This window comes from Balaenoptera physalus, assembly GCF_965194825.1.
Source record: "Balaenoptera physalus genome assembly, chromosome: 2".
NCBI classification, from domain to species: Eukaryota; Metazoa; Chordata; class Mammalia; order Artiodactyla; family Balaenopteridae; genus Balaenoptera; species Balaenoptera physalus.
In genome coordinates this window covers 67,912,841-67,932,417 of record NC_138883.1, presented here as the reverse complement: position 1 = coordinate 67,932,417, position 19,577 = coordinate 67,912,841, and the positions used below count along the sequence as shown (strand labels likewise).

General features: G+C 36.5%; 1 pseudogene across 1 annotated transcript; it reads right to left on the bottom strand.

The window, feature by feature from the left end:
* Nucleotides 1-44: 44 nt before the first annotated feature.
* On the bottom strand, nucleotides 45-18,124 carry LOC309656079 (small ribosomal subunit protein uS2 pseudogene; annotated as a pseudogene). The gene has a single exon. The product of its transcript is annotated as a small ribosomal subunit protein uS2 pseudogene (transcript).
* Nucleotides 18,125-19,577: the final 1,453 nt, after the last annotated feature.

The window sequence follows — 19,577 nt, the reverse complement described above, 5'->3', positions numbered from 1 at the left end:
ATCAATTTAATGTGACATTAACTATCATCTACCTTGCTATGTAGTTATTCTGTTTCAACACTTCTCAGATGAGTTCAGGTACATGTCCCTATATCCAGTTACCTCCTAAACAGTAACTTAGATAGCCCTGTTTTCCTCAAACTTAACATGTCCAAAACTGAACTCATTATTCTGCCTTCCAAACCCAAGTTCCCTCTCTCACCAAGTGACATTTCCATCTACCCCATTACCCTTGTCAGAAACCTAGCCTCTCATCTACTTCTTCATATGCAATCTTTCAACAAATTCTGCTCATTCTACTTTCTATATGTATCTCAAATACCTCTCTCTATCTCCAGTCCCTTACTGAAAATACTTCAGTGGCTCCCCATCTCACTTAGAATAAAACCCGAACTTCTTAAAAAGCCTGATGATACCCTGCACAATCTGGTTTCTGCCTTCCTTTTCAGCTTCAAAGACCCCACACTCTCTCTAGAAACAGACACTTTGCAAGACTTCTTCCCTCTACTCAGAATGCTTTCCCTCCTACTCCTCCTCTGGCTAACTGCTACTCATCCCTTAAGTCTCAGAGAGGACTTGCCCCACCAGAGTATATCAGGTAGACCTATTATCCTTTTGCACGGCACCCCATACTTTCCCTTTATAGCATTTATCTTTTGTAGCTAATATGTATACTGTAAGATTATTTATTTAATATCTACCTCATCTATGACTCTGTAAACTCCATGAAAGTAGGACTATAGGTGTTTTGCTTGTTATTGTATTCCCAGCACAGAGCATAGTCTATAATAGGCTCTTAAACATTTGTTGAATAAACAAGTGACTATTCATTGAATGAATTGATGATTTGTAATTTACTTGAAAGCCCAGTGCCTGGTGAGTAAAGGAATGGAAAAAAATCATCAAGCAGGGAGACATTATCAAAATAGAATCTTTGCTGCATGGCAACAGAATGGATATGAAAGAAGAATGAACTATGGATCTTAGGTCTTCTGATCACTCAGATATAAGTGGGCTGGGGAAAGGACAGAGCCACTGAAATAAGTAGGAAAATTAGAAAGAGGTGTTGTTTGGATAAGGAGATAGTGAATTTAGACATGTTGAGTTAGAGGAGCTAATTTCATCTAGGTTGAAATTGTAAGCATGTAATTAGCAATATAGGTCTCTAACTCTGAAAAGAGTCTGAGATTAGAGATAAATCCATTTTGGAGTCATTTTAACGGTGTCAAATACTCCATCTACAGTTCTTTCGAGCAGATATATACTCTCAGTGCATCCTGGACTTAACTTTTGTATATCTTCTCACACTTGCAGTAGCTCGTTCAGTGCTGGTCTTCCCCCACTCAGCTATAAGTTCCGTAAAGAAAATATTGCTCTTTTCTTAGGAAAGCCCCACTAGACTTCCACCAGTGTAGGGACTCTGGGAACAGAGTAATCGGGAAAGGCAGACCTCAAGTTGTTGAATGGAGAAATGCCCCTTTTCTCCAATGGCAGTGATGGCAACCACACTAGAAAAATTTCTGTTTCACAGTGGCCCAGCATTGTTCCACCAAAGCAATGAACAAGTTATTTTAAAGCATTTAGTTGGCTTGTAGACAGTTGTAATTAAAATTTGCGGTTCTCATTCCAGTAGCTTCTCTCTCTGTTATACAACTGCAACATACACTTCTACTAAATATCTACCTCAATCTACCCTAATATGAAACAGATTATCCCACTATCTCAGGTATGTTATGGATGTACATTTGCCACTTTTGAAAGTGCTTTAAAGCTTTGAGATACAATCTGATGTGCAGAATCCTAGAAGGCTTAGACTTTGAAAGTATCCACCCAAATAGAGGTCTGCTGAGATCTTCTCCCTCCAGTCTTACTTTAAAAGATTTATATCTTTTCAAGGTCATTAAAATTGGTTCTGAAATTGGAGTTGCAGACTATTTGGTTGTGTTATATGGATACAGCTCAAAGAACTTCCCCAGGGGGCAACAGACAGTCTTTATGATTAATACATTTGCTATTTACAGATAATATGGTAACACTGTGACCTTTTTTTTTTCCACCAGCTTTTTGTAAAATTAATTAATGTATTTATTTTTGGCTGCATTGGGTATTTGTTGCTGCACGCAGGCTCTCTCTAGCTGCGGCGGGCGGGGGCCACCCCTCGTCGCAGCATGTGGGCTTCTCATTGCAGTGACCCCTCTTGTTGCGGAACACGGGCTCCAGGCGTGCAGGCTTCAGTAGTTGTGGCTCAAGGGCTCAGTAGTTGTGGCACGCGGGCTCAGCAGCCGTGGTGCAGGGGCTCAGTTGCTCCGCGGCATGTGGGACCCTCCTGGACCAGGGCTCAAACCCATGTCCCCTGCATTGGCAGGCGGACTCCCAACCACTGTGCCACTAGGGAAGTCCCGACCTTATTTTTAAATTGTTTAATTTGATGAAAACATATCAAATTATCTCCCTTTATTAATGATTCTGCTCCTTGACTTCAGTGAAATTCACTGAAACATGTGCTTGAAGCATACAGGCACTTAACAGATATTTCCTAAAATGAACTGAGAAGTACTGTGTTACATCATTCCCCATTAATGGGAGATAAAGTAATACAGAGCCCGCCTTTAAACAAAAATCCAAGATTCCTACCATTAACAGTAATACAGTGCTGATCTACTTCTCATTCTGTTTTACTTTTTGTGAAGTGTACTATATTGTGAAACCTAAAAATCAATGTTGAAAAACTAAATTATATGCCTACAGCATGTAAATTCTTATATGCCTATTTATATAAATTATGTAACTGTTCATACGGTGGGTTATTACAGAATATTACCAATTCATTAGTTACAATAAACTTCTTTTTCCAAAGAGTTATATAAAACACACATGGAATTACTCCATCTTTAGTTTTTCCCCCCACAGTATAAATCATTTTTCTCTGCCTAAGATGTCACTATCTCTCTAGCAGGTTAATACCAGGAGGTTTGGCAACTGCAATTACTACATTTAAATATTCCACATATCTGTCAAGACTTAAAAGAATTCGGTGGTGTCAGTTTAAATATAAATATATATAATTCTAGTTAATCATCACTTAAGGCAGTTTTGAAAACCACATTACTTACTGCTGCAAATTTCAATGTTATATTGTGTATGTTGTGCAGTTTGCTATATTGCAACTCTCTCTATTGATTTATTGGTTAAGAAAATGTCCATACTGATTCTGCCAGGCATAAGTGTTCTCTTTATACAGAAAATACATAGTTTCTCACCGAGGTAAACTTGTCAGGCTCATTTCATCTAATCGTTGAAGAGAAAAGAACACCAGAAAAATCACTTTGTGCTTTACACAGTGCTCAGAGTGAGGTTGGAAATCTCATATAAATACAGTATTTCAAGAAAATGCTAGCAAAACATATTACAAGCTTTGCATTTGTTTCCTGTGCTTCTAAAGGAAAGCTTTATATTTACCAGTGACCATACTAACGGTCAATAGCTTTCATTCTTCTTTTGCCTTTTAATGTAAGTGCAGATTTTGTGCATTTTGTAATTTCATCTTATACACAGCTTCAATGACCCTGCAATAAAAATCAAGCATTTTGATGGTATAGTAACTACAGCTACATAATTTTACACTGGGATGGGTTATAGGGTTGCTATATTTACCTTTAAGTTACACTTGTTCGTGTGTCTGTATTTATTTATCCTACTTGAATAGCCCTTACAGTGAAGATAAAAGTGTAATTACTTTTACAACGATGAAAGATTCAGGGTGCCAGAACCTAATATCCTAGTGCCCAGCAACCATAACTAGCACCAGTGAATAACACTTCAAGGCTTTTAATCTCCATGACAACCTACCTTGCGTTCTTCAATAAAATACCACTTTGCATGCATACAAACATATTCTTTATGCACACAGTCTATTTGTTAATAAATATCACCTGCATAAACACCAAAAAAAACCCCTTCCTTTTAAATAACTGAGTTCTCCCTATAAAACTAATTAATTGAACTGAGAAAGAACTTAATTTATATCTTTACATCTATAGCACACCCACACAATAAGCCACCAAAAGATTTTCTGAAATAGATGTTGAAACTGATACCTTCTTGGATGTGAAATGCTACAGAGACACTACCCCCAGAACCCTCTTGGGTGTTGTATCAGTAATACTTTCTTGTCGTGAGTAGGTAATTTCACTTTAGACCTAGCTGTTGCTGATATTCTAGCATGGGGAGAAATATGCTTCTATAGACTTAGGATTTTCTGTTTATTCTCTCAATTGTTAAAGACAACTCTTTAAATTTTAGGGTAAGACTGACAGATTTGTTGATTGCTCTGGTTCTTTTTTTTTTTTTTTAATTGTTTTGGTTCTTGATGTCTCCCTTAGGGCACAGTTTTTGTTCACTTTGCTCCCTATTAATTTTTTACAATCAAGAATAGATCTGGAAGAAGTGTAAGAGGAAACCTGAAACTTTCAAGGGGTGAATTCCTCCGTCCACATTACTCAAAGGTGTCAGGGTGAAAGATAAAAGTAGTATCTAAAATGAGATTTGAGTGTCTCTGTTGATTTGGTTTATCCACATCTCATTTTTCAACAGAAACAGAACTGGTTTATTGCATAAAACCTTACTTTTTAAAAAAAATTAGCATGCTAAGGAGCTTCTGCAAAGATCAGAGGATCATCAGAAGGGAAAGATCTTTGAAATCAGAGAAACTGATACTCACAGTGTGCAGGCCATTGAAAGTTCTGACCAAGATAGATCACAATTTACTTTTTAGATGATGCTCTGCTTTCTTATGAAAATTATTTCTCTTTTCATGTCTCTGTTTCCTTTTTAATTAATTAATTAATTTATTTATTTATGGCTGTGTTGGGTCTTCGTTTCTGTGCAAGGGCTTTCTCTAATTGCGGCAAGTGGGGGCCACTCTTCATCGCGGTGCGCAGGCCTCTCACTGTCGCGGCCTCTCTTGTTGCGGAGCACAGGCTCCAGACGCGCAGGCTCAGTAGTTGTGGCTCACGGGCCTAGTTGCTCTGCGGCATGTGGGATCTTCCCAGACCAGGGCTCGAACCCGTGTTCCCTGCATTGGCAGGCAGATTCTCAACCACTGCGCCAGCGGGGAAGCTCTCTGTTTCCTTTTTTAAATGGTTTCTTTACTCTCTTGCTTACTTAGCAGACTAAGGTGCTGTTAATTACTGTACAGATCATATAAAACTCTTAGTATATTCGGAAAAAATATTTTGAATATAATAACCCCTATCTAAAGAAAACACTTTAAAAGATACTATAGTCTCAGCTTCTCTGAACTAAAATGATGTGGAAGCAGAGTCTAACCATGACTCCTCCTGTCTAGATAATTTCAAATAGGTTGTGCTCATCACGTCCATGAGCCACTCATTTTGCCTTTACCTGCACAGGATGACATGTCTATTTTGCTGTCTTTTCTACCACAATGGCAGTATCTTCAGTACCCTGAAGGCTCACTCTACTCGTTATCTCAAACAGCCAGTGCAGAATCAGAAAAGCAGTTATGCAAATACTCTAACAAACTCTAACAACCATTTTATTAAAATAAGTCAATTCATTGTTTTCTTTGAATTTTACAAAACAACCAATTTCTGTAATATTTCTTGTTTTACAGTATAACTGGATTGTTTTTCCTGAATTGACTGATGATTTTGGCATATAAAAATACTTTCAAGTGTAGTAATCATTATATGATAATGGCAGACAACCAGGCCACCTGTTTTTTCAGGGTTCTGAGAGCTTAGGCAAATAGGCACACTTTATAAAATATCATGAATCTAGTATTGTTGGGATTTGGGTAGGTCTCTAACAATGGTGGCTTTTTTGTTTACATGACAGCACCTTCAGCTGGTCTTTGACCTCCTTGAGAGTCAGCACTATGTGTCTAAATTCAAAACAGTGTCCCCCACGTGAAAAAATACATCACAAATGTCTGTTTAATCTAACCAAATTAAATTCCAAGTAAAATCATTTTCAAGCACAACATTCTAATCATTAGGTTCTGGCACATTTCTTGCTTGGTATTGAGTTAGAAGTCTGCATTTAGAATTAAAATTGGTCCACTTAAGCAATTTCCAATCGCTTTGATTAGTGCATTAAAGCTGAGTATCAACATTTCTATTTTTGTGTCTTTAAATATTGCTGTGAATAGTAATAATGCATCCTCAGCAATAGTCTGTCTTTCCCTGACACTACCATGGTGAGAAAAGCACTACATGGTAAGACCCAGTAACTCAGTGAGAAGAAAATACCATTTCTCTCACTATTTTTAAGTGAATGTAATTCTTACAAAAATATGTCCACCAAAAAAAAGTTTTTATAGGCACAAAAGCCTGAAAGAAACTACGAAAATACCATGTAATTTACCTTCTGCCTTCAGGAAAAGTAAAATTAAAACCAAAAACCCAGCATTCTATTATCTGAAAAGTTGTCAAAGAAGGAGGCTATAGGTAATTAATTTCATCACACATCCTAGTGATTCGAAACACTAATATGTAACTCAAATTGCAAATAAAGCTAAAACATAAACTTACCTTTCCTGGTTTAACCCTCACTAAAACTAGTAAGATTTCTTGGGTAAGGAACAAAATAATTCTCAGGTCTCTTTGTGGCTTTGTTTATAGTGAGCCAAAGAATTGAGAGCTGCAATTGCTCTTCTCATGCCAGAATTTGCCACCCAATCAGCCAGCATTTTAATGTTTTCATTTCCAGTGAGCCATTCACCAAGGTCACTTGAGATTGAGTTTTACCAAAATGAGTGATGTATAAAGGCAGTCCTGCCCCAACTCTTGAGTCTCTATGGACTTTCTAGTTGTTGTTTATAGAACCAACTGACTACCCTTTCAGCTCATATGGAGATGCTGGTTGCCTGTACTGGTAAGTAGACTCTCTAAAGCTAAAGCCCTGATTTTTTTTTTTTTTTTTTTTTTTTTTTAATATTTTGGCCAAGCTGCTCGGCATGCTGGGATCTCAGTTCCTCGACCAGGGATCAAACCCGCGTCCCCTGCAATGGAAATGCGGAGTCTCAATCACTGGACTGCCAGGGAAGTCCCAGGCCCTGATTTTTAATGTTGCCAATTTTCATGATGTAAATACGCCCACTAAGGCTGATTTCAAGCTACCAACATGAGATCACTGAACAGGAAGTTGAGAAGAGATGTACATAATCTGCTCCTCTGCTCCAGGAAAAGCAGTTCCAGCACATCACAACTGGTTGCTGAGTATGTTTTAGGGATTTTTTTGGTCTGATTATAAAGATAATTGACATACAACATTGTAAAGCAATTATACTCCGATTAAAAAAAAAAAAAAAGCAAACAGAAGCTGTTGGAAAGGCCTGTTTGCTTACAGAAGTTTCCAGAGAGAAAAAAGTGAGGCCTTTGTTTGCTATTCTTTTCAAATACAGACATCATTCGTCATTCAAACTCGGGATCAAATAGCTACAAATATATTTTCAGGTAAACCGCCTGCTCTCCAAACTCTTGCTACTGGTACTATTAGAGAATCGGGAGTCAAACAGATTTGTATAACACAGTATCTCTCACTGTTCAAACTTGCTATTTAATCTCAGAAATTTAAACAATTCAGATAATGGAAAAAATAATTTAAAAATTTAAAAAATAAAGATAATTGGCATGCTAAATTGGAAATGATTAATAGTAAAAAGAAATGGAGGAAATAGCCTAGAATTCTAAAAGCCAGAGATACTAATTAGTATGGTATGTGGTACCAGTGCCTACTACAAGTAACCCTTATGTGGAATTCTAGAATATCTGGGTTTATTTCAGTATACCTTTCTGGAAACCATAGAAATTTCAGTATATGTTCAAACTGGAGTCATTCCTAATGGGAACATCAGAAAAAGAAGGATTTGGAACTCAAAAGGAAAATTAAATAAATTGGCTAAGAATTAGTAGATGATTTAGCAATGAATTCTTAGCTATCTAAAGCTGGAAGAAAAGAAACTCAGAAATTAGAACTGTATTCTTGCATCTGTTAGCTCAAGGGAACTGAGGATGAAGGAAGAGCTGAAGGCATGTGCTTTGGCAAGATATCATTAAGCCAACCATCAGATAACCTTGTATATTGAGGAAGAGGTTTAAAAAATAACCAGCTAAGCTGAGTTAATTAAATAATAATCGCCCAAAGATTTTTCCATCTCAAACATCCAAATAACTATGGATCTCTTTTGGTGTCAACCAAAAACATGACCCTAGAAGTGGGAGTTGACAGTTCTGAGTCATAATATCACAAAGGCATTAAGGACAGAAAAATTTAATGCTTCTTATTATGCATATTATCTTCAACATAGTACTAATTTACACGTATTTTGTAAAAGAACATAGAAGGAAGGCGATCTCAAAGAGCAAGGGTGGTAATAAAACATTATTACAAATTCAAGATGTGTAAAATGAAATTGATTTCCTTATTTATGGTACTGTCTTTTAAAAAATATTTTTAAAAATGAAATTCAGAAACATTTACAAATGATTCTATGGCATAACCTATAATTAAGTTTCACTATGGAGATTTTCAAAAACTTAATTTTTATAGTTGAACATTGCTTTTACATATTTGCCTTAAAATATACTCTTTCTTTACTCATATGCTTTTATTAGTGAAATGATTCATTGATTATATAGTACCTCTCTAGGTTTATATAGGTTGATCCTAGCCCATTTTTATAAATAAACATTATTATTGAAGTATAACATGCATAGAGAAGAGTATACAAGTCACAAGTGTCAGTTCCATGATTTACCACAAGGTAAACATCCATATGAACAGCATCCAGATCAAGAAATGAGAAGTTTATTCAGCATTTCAGAAGTCCCCTTGTGCTCTCATCCAGCCCTATTCCCACCCTCTTCCCAAAAATAATCACCATACTGACAACAAACATCATTTTTTCATGTGACTGGCTTTTCGTTCAATATTTTTTGTGAGGGATATCCATATTGTTGTACATAGAAATTTTTCATTTTCATTGCTGTGTAGTATTCCATTGAATACTATTTCTATCACTGTTTTTACCCAACATATGTTTTATGCTTATAGGTTGCCTGGTATGTATTTTGTCCATCCTTTCCTTGCAATTTATTTCTGTCTTTTTCTAAAGGCTTATCTCTTATAGACAGTATATAATAGGATGTTGCTTTTTTTAACCAGTCTGACAATCTTAGCTTTTTAATTGGAGTATTTAGCCCAATAATGATATTTAATGCTAGACCCGAATCCAACAATATTTAGTATAGTTATTCATATGCTTGAACCTAGATGTATCATTCTGCTATTTGTTTTCCAGATATAACTCTTTATTTCTAGAAATATGCATCTTTAACTCACCACATCCTATTTAGAGTCAATATTATACTATTTCATGTAAAATATGGGAATCTTGCAACAGTATATTTCCATTTGCCCTCTTATCCTTTGTGCTATAGTTGTTATAAAAGGCAATAATACAGAAAGCAATATTATAATTTTTGCTTTTAATGTCTTTTTTTAAAAAGAAAATACATATAGCCTTTTATATATAGTCAAATATTTATCATTTCTAATGCTCTTCATCTGTTCCTGAACATACAAGTTACAATTGTGTCATTTCCCTTCAACCTAATGAACTTCCTTTAGCAGTTCTTATAATGCAGTCTTATGGTAGCAAATTCTCTCTGTTTTTGTTTATCTTCAAATGTCTTTATTTCACCTTCATTTTTGGTGGATAGTTTCTCTAGATTTAGAATTCTTGGCTGAGCATTTTTTTTCTTATTTCAGTGCTTTTAAGATGTTGTTCTATTGTCAGCTCACCTCAGTTGTTACAGATAAGAAGGTAATGAAATAAGAACGCTTATTGTTGTAAAAAATGCTTAATGTTGTTTCCCTGAATATAATATATTGTTTTTCTCTGGCTACTTTCAAGATTTTCTCTTTATCTTTGGAGTTCATCAGTTTAACTATGATGTGCCTTGGTATGGTTTTCTTTGTAATAATTCTTTATTGGGCTTGTTGTCTCTTGGATCTGCATGTTCTTTTTTTTTTTTTTTTTTTAAATTTTGTAAGTTTCAACCATTATGTCTCCAAAGTGTTTTTTTGTTATTGATTTTTCTGATTCATTTTCAATTCTCACCTTCTGGGACTTCAACTCCGCGTATACTAGACCTCTTCATCCTGTCCCACTCTCTCCGAGACTCTATTCATTTTCCTTTAATATTTTGTTTTCCCCTAATTGTTTCCAAATTAATAACTTCTATTGCTCTGTCTTCAAGTTTACTTACTGTTTTTTTTCTGCTATCTCTAATATGCTGTTAATCTTATCCAGTGAATTTTTTATTTTAATTAATGTATTTTTCAGTTCTATAATTTTTAATTTAGTTTTTTTTTTTCTTGGTTTCTAGCTCTCTGCTAAAATTTCCCATTGTTAATTCATTATATTTTCCTTTAAATTTGTATTTATTTATAATAGCAATTTTTAAATCTTTATTTTTTAAATATCTGAATCATTTTGGGACTCGATTTTAATAACCGCTTTTTTTCCCAACCATGGATCACATTTTCCTATATCTTTGTGTATATTGTGTTTTTTATTGTATACTGGACATTATGACAGCCATGTTGTAAAGACTCTGGATTCAGTTATATTCCTCTGAAGAGTATTAATTTTGTTCTGACAGGTAGTTAACTTGGCTAGACTTAAAATACAAACTATATTTCCTTTATATGGGCAGCAACTAGAATCTCTTCCCAAGTCTTTTATCTTCCAGCTGCTGCTTTTTCACCAGGCTTACCAGGGTCTCTCTGAGGCAGGTACAGTTTAGTGGTCAAACAAGAGTTTGGATGAAATTTATACACAGTTTCTGAGATTCATTTTCTCTGTAGCTCCCTCTCTTCCAGGATTTTCCCCCTGAATTTTCCAGCCTAGAACTCTGTTCTTTTTTATCCCAAGCCAGTAAAATTGCAGCTTTCTGTTACCCAGAACCTGGTGCAGATTGGGATGTACTCTCAGGCAAAAAGGTGCATACTCACAAATCTCACTGATTGCAGTTCTGTCTTTCAAGGATAGATGCCCTCTAGTATCTGAGTGCTTTGTTGTTCCCCAGTGCTTTCAAACAGTTAGGGGGTTTTATTATATTATGTATATATTATAATTGTTATCTGCAAGAAGGTTATTCTGGCTGAGTTACTCTGCCATTTCTAAAAGCCTACATCTAATATATTTTCTTACATTCTGTTTTTTTCAGTTAATATATAATTTGTCTTTTTGCAAGGCTATTTACTGTATGATGTGCTTTATATGCTCTGATAGATATATTCATCATATCTGTTGGTTATTTGAATTCAGAGCCTTTAATGTGATCTTCACGTAAGAAATGTGAAGCCTCTTAAATCATAACATTTTTCTCTGAAGTCAGCTCAGTCTCTAAAACCTGGTAAAGCATTATTAGAAGGTAAAAAAATCACTCATTTTATGTTATAAAGCCAAATTGAGTCTTTCAATGAATTCAACTTTTAGCAATATACTTTCTTGATTTAAAAAAATTTATTAAGGTATACTTGATTTACAATGTTATATTAGATGTATGACATTGTGATTCAAAATTTTTATAGGTTATACTCCATTTAAACTTATTATAAAATATTGGCTATATTCCATATGCTGTACAATATATCCTTGTTGCTTATTTATTTTATACATATTACTTTGTATCTGCTAATCCCCTACCCCTACCTTGCCCCTCCCCCATTCCCTCTCCCCAATGGTAACCACTAGTTCTCTTATCTATTAGTCTGTTTCTGTTTTGTTATATATATTCTTTTGTTTTATTTTTTAGATTCCACACATAAGTGATAACCTACAGTTTTTATCTTTCTCTGTCTGACTTATTTCACTAAGCATAATACCCTCTAAGTTCATCCATGTTGTTGCAAATGGTGCAATTTCATTCTTTTTTATAGCTGAGTAGTATTCCATTGTATGTATAAACTACACCTTCTTTATCCATTCGTCTGTTGATGGACACTTGGGTTGCTTCCATATCTTGGCTATTGTAAATAATGCTGCTATGAACATTGGGGTGCATGTATCTCTTCAAATTAGTGTTTTCATTTTCATCAGATATATACCCAGGAGTGGAATTGCTGGGTCATATGTTAGTTCTGTTTTTGGTTTTTTGAGGAATCGCCACACTGTTTTCTGCAGGGGCTGCACCAATTTACATTCCCACCATCAGTGTATGAGGGTTCCCTTTTCTCCACATCCTCACCAACTCTTGTTATTTGTGGTCTTTTTGATGATAACCATTCTGACAGGTATGAGGTGATATCTTTGTGGTTTGATTTGCATTTCTCTGATGATTAGCAATGTTGAGCATCTTTTCATGTGCCTGTTGGACATTTGGGTTTTTTTGTTTTGTTCTAATTAATTTATTTATTTTTTATTATTTATTTGGCTGTGTCAGGTCTTAGTTGCGGCACACGGGATCTTCATTGCGGCACGCGGGATCTTTCATTGCAGCATGCAGGCTCTTCATTGCGGCATGCAGGCCTCTCTCTAGTTGTGGCGCGCAGGCTTAGTTACCCCATGGCATGTGGGATCTTAGTTGTCTGACCAGGAATTGAACCTGCTTCCCTTACATTGGAAGATGGATTCTTAACCACTGGACCACCAGGGAAGTCCCCTGTTGGGCATTTGTGGGTCTTGTTTGTCTATTCAGGTCTTCTTTCCATTTTTTAATCAGGTTGTTTGTTTTTTTGATATTGAATTATATGAGCTGTTAAGCCTTTTGAATATTAACCCCTTATGAGTTGTATCATTTGCAAATGTTTTCCCCCATTCGGTAGGTTGTCTTTTCATTTTGTTGATGGTTTCCTTTGCTGTGCAATGCTTTGAAGTTTAATTAGTTCCCATTTGTTTATTTTTGTTTCTGTTTCCTTTGCCTTAGGAGATAGACCCAAAATAATATTGCTAAGATTTATGTGATAGAGTGTTCTGCCTGTTTTTTTCTAGGAGTTTTATGGTTTCAGGTCTTACATTTAGGTCTTTAATCCATTTTGAGTTTATTTTTCTAAGGTGTGAGATAATGTTCTAATCTCATTATTTTACATGTAGCCATCCAGTTTTTCCAGCACCTCTTGCTGAAGAGACTGTCTTTTCTCCATTATATGTTCTTGCCTCCTTTGTTGTAGATTAATTAACCATAAGTGCATGAGTTTACTTCTGGACTGGGCTCTCTATTCTGTTCCACTGATGTATGTGTCTGTTTTTGTGCCAATACCATACTGTTTTGATGACTCTAGCTTTGTAGTATAGTCTGAAGTCAGGGTGCATGATACCTCCAGCTCTGTTTTTTTTTTTTCTCAAGATCGTTTTGGCTATTTGGGGTCTTAAATGTTTCCATACAAAGTAATATAATTTAATTATTTAATTCATTAAATAATAGTATGTTTATAGTCACAATCAGTAACAAAATCATTTCCTTGTTTTTCTCATTAAAATTTTTTTTCATTCCTCTGATTTCAAAAAATTGGTTTTTGTTCTTCTACTCCATAAATTTATGGAGAAGTGTTGTGTTTTTCTGCTTTACTTTTACAGTCCTCAGCAAATTTTGGCTTAAAAACATTCAGTAGTGTTTTACAGTTTTTGTGGGAAAAAGTTCACCTTTCCACAGATCATACTGAAGTTTGTTCAAGGAAGATTTAGCTAAAGTTTCTTCATTCAGTTATTCATCAAATGTTTATTATATTTAAGGCACTGTGTGAGGCACAAGGGATACTAGAATAAATAAGACACCATCCAGATCCTCCAAAGACTCCTAGTCTATTAGGAAAGACAGAGAAGTAATTTAAAATAGCAACAAATTAAAATGAGTGCTACTGGTGATAAATATAAGAAGAAATTATAAATTCACAGGAAGGATTTAATTAGGCTTAGAGTGATCTAGAAAGTCTACTTAAGGATCAACAATTGTACATGAGTTTGAAAGATGACTGTGCTTGCCAGAAGCAAGAAGGAAAAAACATCACAGATCCAGGGCACTGCAAGTACTTTATCATAACGGAACATGGTAAGGAAGTGCAGAATAGCAGAAAATGAGACTAGAAGAGTAGACAGGGCCAAAAAATAATAATAATAATAATGCCCTTATGAATTATACTTGGTATACAAGTATTATATCTGAATTTTATTCTGTGGATTATGGGAAGTCAGTGCAAGATTTTAAGCAGGAGTAATGATCATATCTGAGTTTTTGAAATATCATTCTGGCTGCAGAGAGGAGAAGGATTATATCAGAGGTTGGCAAACTTTATCGATAGAGGGCCAGATCATAAATATTTTGGGCTTTGTGGGCCATGCAGGCTCTGTCACAACTACTCAGCTGTGCTGCTGTAGCATAAAAACAACAGTAAACAACAGGTAAATAAATAAGCATGGCTGTGTTCCAATAAAATATTTTTTTTTTAAATGGGTAACAGACTGGATTTGGCCCATGAGCTATATAGTTTGCCAATCCCTGAATTAGATGATTTGTCCCAAAGCAACAAGATCAGTTAGGAAGTGATTGCAGTAAACCAAAGAGTGATAATGAGAGCTTGAACTGAAGCAGTGGACATGAAATTGTAGAGAAGGACATGATTCCAGAAACATTAAGAAGGTAGAAATGTCAGGACTTGATAACCAATTGGATGTTGTGGCTGAGGGGGCAGAAGTTGGGGAGGACTCCAGAGTTTATAGTTTTAGTGATTGGAAAGATCATGTTGCCAACAATAAGACTGGAAAAAATAAAAGGTCAGGAGATTCAGTGATGCAAAGATTTCATCAGGTCATGAGTTATAGTTTTTTTTAATTGTTGCAATACAATAAGTATTTTTAATCACAAAATATGTAATAAACATGTTTAATATAAAATTATATTTTTTCCACTTAATCTGTAGACTATTTTGTTCTAGGAAATTAAGTCTGCTCACTTAAGCTGTAAATGAACTCTCTCACCAGTCCTGTATTACTTAGGTTCCCTTGATAAACAGAAAACTTTAGACTCTCTTGGCCTAACTTTTTCTTTTCATACTGTTTGAGATAAAGAATACTTCTAGCAGTTTCAAATCTACTAAAAACGTGTGAAAACACTTTCTCCTACACCTTGGAGGCCCTGTTTACACAAAATGCTGAGTTGATGGACCATAAATCTCACCCAGTATGGCAGTTCCCAAGTTCCTATATAACACACTTGATCTCTATTGCTTTAGTATGAATGAGTATCAGATCATGTGAGAGGAGAATATGTGTGGTGTAAAAACTCAGAGGATAGGGGCTTCCCTGGTGGCACAGTGGGTAAGCATCCTCCTGCCAATGCAGGGAACGTGGGTTCGATCCCTGGTCCAGGAAGATCCCAAATGCTGCAGAGCAACTAAGCCTGTGTGCCACAACTACTGAGCCTGCGCTTTTGAGCCTGCGTGCCACAACTGCTGAAGCCCACACACCCTAGAGCCCGCACGCCGCAGCTACTGAGCCCATGTGCTGCAACTAGTGAAGCCCGCGTACTTAGAACCCATGCTCTGCAACAAGAGAAGCCACTGCAATGAGAAGCTCATGCACCGCAACAAAGAGTAGCCCCAGCTCACCGCAACTAGAGAAAGCCCACGCGCAGCAACAAAGACCCAATGCAGCCAAAAAAATAAATAAAATTTTTTTAAAAATTGAAAAGAAAATAGTACACTTGGTATTAAGAGGGATATAAAAATAAAGTAATAATAATGTTTTAAAAAATAAATAAAAACACAGGATAAAGCTCAGAAAGAAATAAAGCTCTGGAAAATAAATCATTACCCTATGTATCTTACTTATAGTGATTGTAATTTATAGAAGTCAGCTGTCAGTAACTATAAAGCCAGCTGGTATTATGTCCATCCTCATTTCTTCTCTTGCTTTTCTTTTTTCTGTTCTCTGTTAGTTCCTTTCTTATTTCTCTTTTGCCATACCTTTCTTCTCCTTTTCAAGTTTCACTCTCTCTCTTTTCATCTTCTCATCATCTTCCTTATTTCTAGTCCTATTTTTAGCTCCCTTTCTTCATCTAGTCAAACACATGTTTTTGTGAGGAACTATCACAACTTTTTTTAAAGTTAACCATTAACTAAGCGTTCCTTTTAAACTGGAGAGAGACAAAGACAGATGGATGGAGAGAATTGTTTTCTGATTTTTTTAACCTAAAGCATGACTATATAATGAGAATATACAAAAGAATACTACTTTAAGTCATTTTATGAGTAGTATATAAGGGATACATCCAGGGTTTGTGGTGCCTAAAGCTAAATAGTACAAAATTAAGTATAAGAGTAAATAATTACTTTTAACAAAAGCAATCAAAACAGACTGAAAATTTTTTAAAGTTTACAAATGCTATATACATCTCAAATACCAGAAAAATAATGTAATATTTTTGTGAATTAACTATGTGACACACCTCTATGATAATTTCCCACCCCCCCATCCTTTGGCTTCATATTCTTCGACTCCTTCTTCAAATGGCAATGAGTTTACAATATTCCCTGTAGAAAGAATAATAGTCCAGCTACAAGTCTGTGCCCTAAAACAGGAACATGAAATAAGTCCTATCTCATGCAATTCCTATTAATAAAGAACAAAATGAGTAGTACATTTGCAACTGCCTCTGCTCCATTATCAAATACATTCCTGACAAGAGAAAAACTCCATTTTGATTGGAGTCTGATTGGAGTGAGAAACAAATCCTATAACTTTTCACATATGATGATTGGAAGAATTTTCCGAAGATCAGTTCTAGTCGATACATTTCCAGCGTATTTGTCCTCCACTACCCACATATTACTGGTGGAAGCCTTCCATGATAATTCCAAGCAGAGGGGAAACATTGCAGGCTTAGAGAAAGGGCACGGAAGGACTCTAAACAGTGCTTACTCATCTAATTAATATTTCAAAGAAAGTTGATAGCAAGAAATTGTACTGTCCTGATGATTAACTGAAAATAGTTTACCAGGAGCAACACGCTACTGAGAATCTACTAAGCTTCTCAAAAAGCAAACCATTTTCATTCTGAGGAAGGTTTTATTTTTAAAAAATTTTTTAGAAAGTGCTTTTTTTCCGTCAGCCTATTTCCATTTTAAGGGTTTGTCGAAGAACAGCTTAAGACCACTCAGTGGTTGTTCCTACCCATTCAGTGGCCTGAGCAGTGGGAGCTGCAGACCAGTCTTCAGTGGCAGGCTGAACACTCCAGTCTTCAGTGGGGGAACTGCTAAGTAGGCACAGAGGGCACCTGCACACCTTCAGACCAGTCTGCCACTTCAGGTTGAGCAGCAGTGAACTCAGGAGCTAGAGCGGTCCATTCACCCTGCAATTCCTCCTTGGTCACAGCCTTCTCAGCTGCCACCTGCTCTTCCTTTTCAATCTCTTCAGGATCTCTGTAGAAGTAGAGATCAGGCATGACCTCCCATGGTTGTTCACAGGAGATGGTCCCACGCATGCGCAGAACTTCCCGGGCAAGCATCCACCACATCAGGCCCACTGAGTGAGCTCCCTTGTTGTTGCACGGGATGGCAATGTCCACATACCGCAGAGGAGAGTCTGTGTTATACAGAGCAATGGTAGGCAGGTTAACATAAGAGGCCTCTGTGAGAGGCTGGTGGTCAGCCCTGGGATCAGTAACCACCAGAAGTCTTGGCTCCCGGAAGGCTGCCTGGATCTGGTTAGTGAAGGTTCCAGGAGTGAAGCGGCCAGTAATAGAAGTGGCTCCAATGGCAGCAGCACACTTCAGCACAGCTCACTTGCCAGTATTCCTGGAGGATGTGACACTGACATCAGCTGGGTTTTCAATGGCAACAATGGCATGAGCTGCCAACAGAAGCTTCTCCCAGGTTCTCTTCAGATTTATGATGCATATGCCATCACTTTTCCTTTTGTAGATGTACTGTTCCAGTTGGAAGTCAAGGTTGGTGCTACCTAAGTGGGTTCCTGCTACAAGGAATATGAGGACATCCTCCTTCTTCATTTGCAGGACATCAAGGGCTCCAAACATTGTGAACGTTTCCATTTAAGTTACGATGGGAATCCAGAACAATGCCGTATGGACCCCTGTCTGGGTAGCGGGGAAAGGAACAAGTTTTTGTTTTTAGTGGTGTTCTGATGTCAGCAAGATTTGGGAAAACAGTCTCCAGTAACTCCAGGTTAACAAACTTTGCCTATTTCCCCCCTTTCCTTTGAAAATCCTGCGGACAGGTAACAATTATCAATTAGTGCACACCAAACTCTAAATAACTGAGAAGAGCATTTCTTAGTCTGTGTTCCTTGGAACACTAGTTTCCAGCATTGTTAGTCGTGTTATATGAAATGCTGCATGCTCTCTCCTCTTTGAGTGTCAAAAGACATATTTGTATGTTAAAGACTCAGTGAATTTTGCATAGATAAACCTATTTAACATTGTTTAACGAAGTTTTTCCCAAATGTGTATGACTGTGGAATCACACACACACACACACACACACACACACACACACTTACTTGTGGGGTTCGGTGGGCAGTTAGTGAAATAGCTAAAAGAGTATTCTGTAGTTTGGAAAATGACCTCTCCCAAAGAAATCAAAACCAGAGCTAAAAGAATGACACTTCTAGCCTAGAATTTTAGGGAATGGAGACTGTAGGCATTTTATAGCTCCTAAAATCATATCAGTAGGCAGTCATTTGTCATTATTCAGTATAAAGACCCTGATCAAGGCTATTGCTATGTCAGTAATTGTAAAAGGATATGTCCAGTAATTCAGTCCATCTGATTTCCCAGGCCTTGTGAATATCTGCTTCAATGTGGTACACAGAAAAGCTATAGCAGATTGGGCATATTTTGAGCCACAGGCAAAATATTCTAAGTTCAAGCATTTATTGAATTTTACTTGCCAGTTTTCATGGCATGTGTGATATTTTTAGCTGACTAGTGATAGTCATTCAATCCAACAATATTACACATTTTATATGAGAAATGCGCTAGTATATTGACAAAGACTCTCTCCTTGACCAAACTTTAGTCAGGCTCCCCAGAACTCTCTTCTTATGTAGGTCTAGACCTTTGGACCTCCCTGTCTATCTTTATATCACCCAATTTTAGCAAAAACCCTGTTTAGTCAGTTTTGCAGAAATCTCCACCCTCAATATCTGATCAAATTCCTTATTCCGCCATCTTCCCCCAGGGGATATCTGATCACCCTGGCCTACCTTCAGCAAGAATCCTATCAAATCGGTTTAGCCAAAATTCTCCCTTACCGTTGATGTTTCCTCTAAGTAATTTTCCATCTACTGACCCCCACCCTGCTCCTTGGTTATAAATTTCTACTCCCCCATACTGTTTTTAGAATTGAGCCCAGTTCTATGTTGCGGTCTCTTTTGCCATATTGCAATTGTTCCTGAATAAAATCTGTTTCTACTGCCTTAAGTACCTCCATCTCTGGTTTTTCCTTGACAATATGCAAGATTGTAATCATTAATTTGCAGCAAAAAGTAAAGAACACTTGCATCAACTTGGGAAGGCCTTATTAAAAGTACT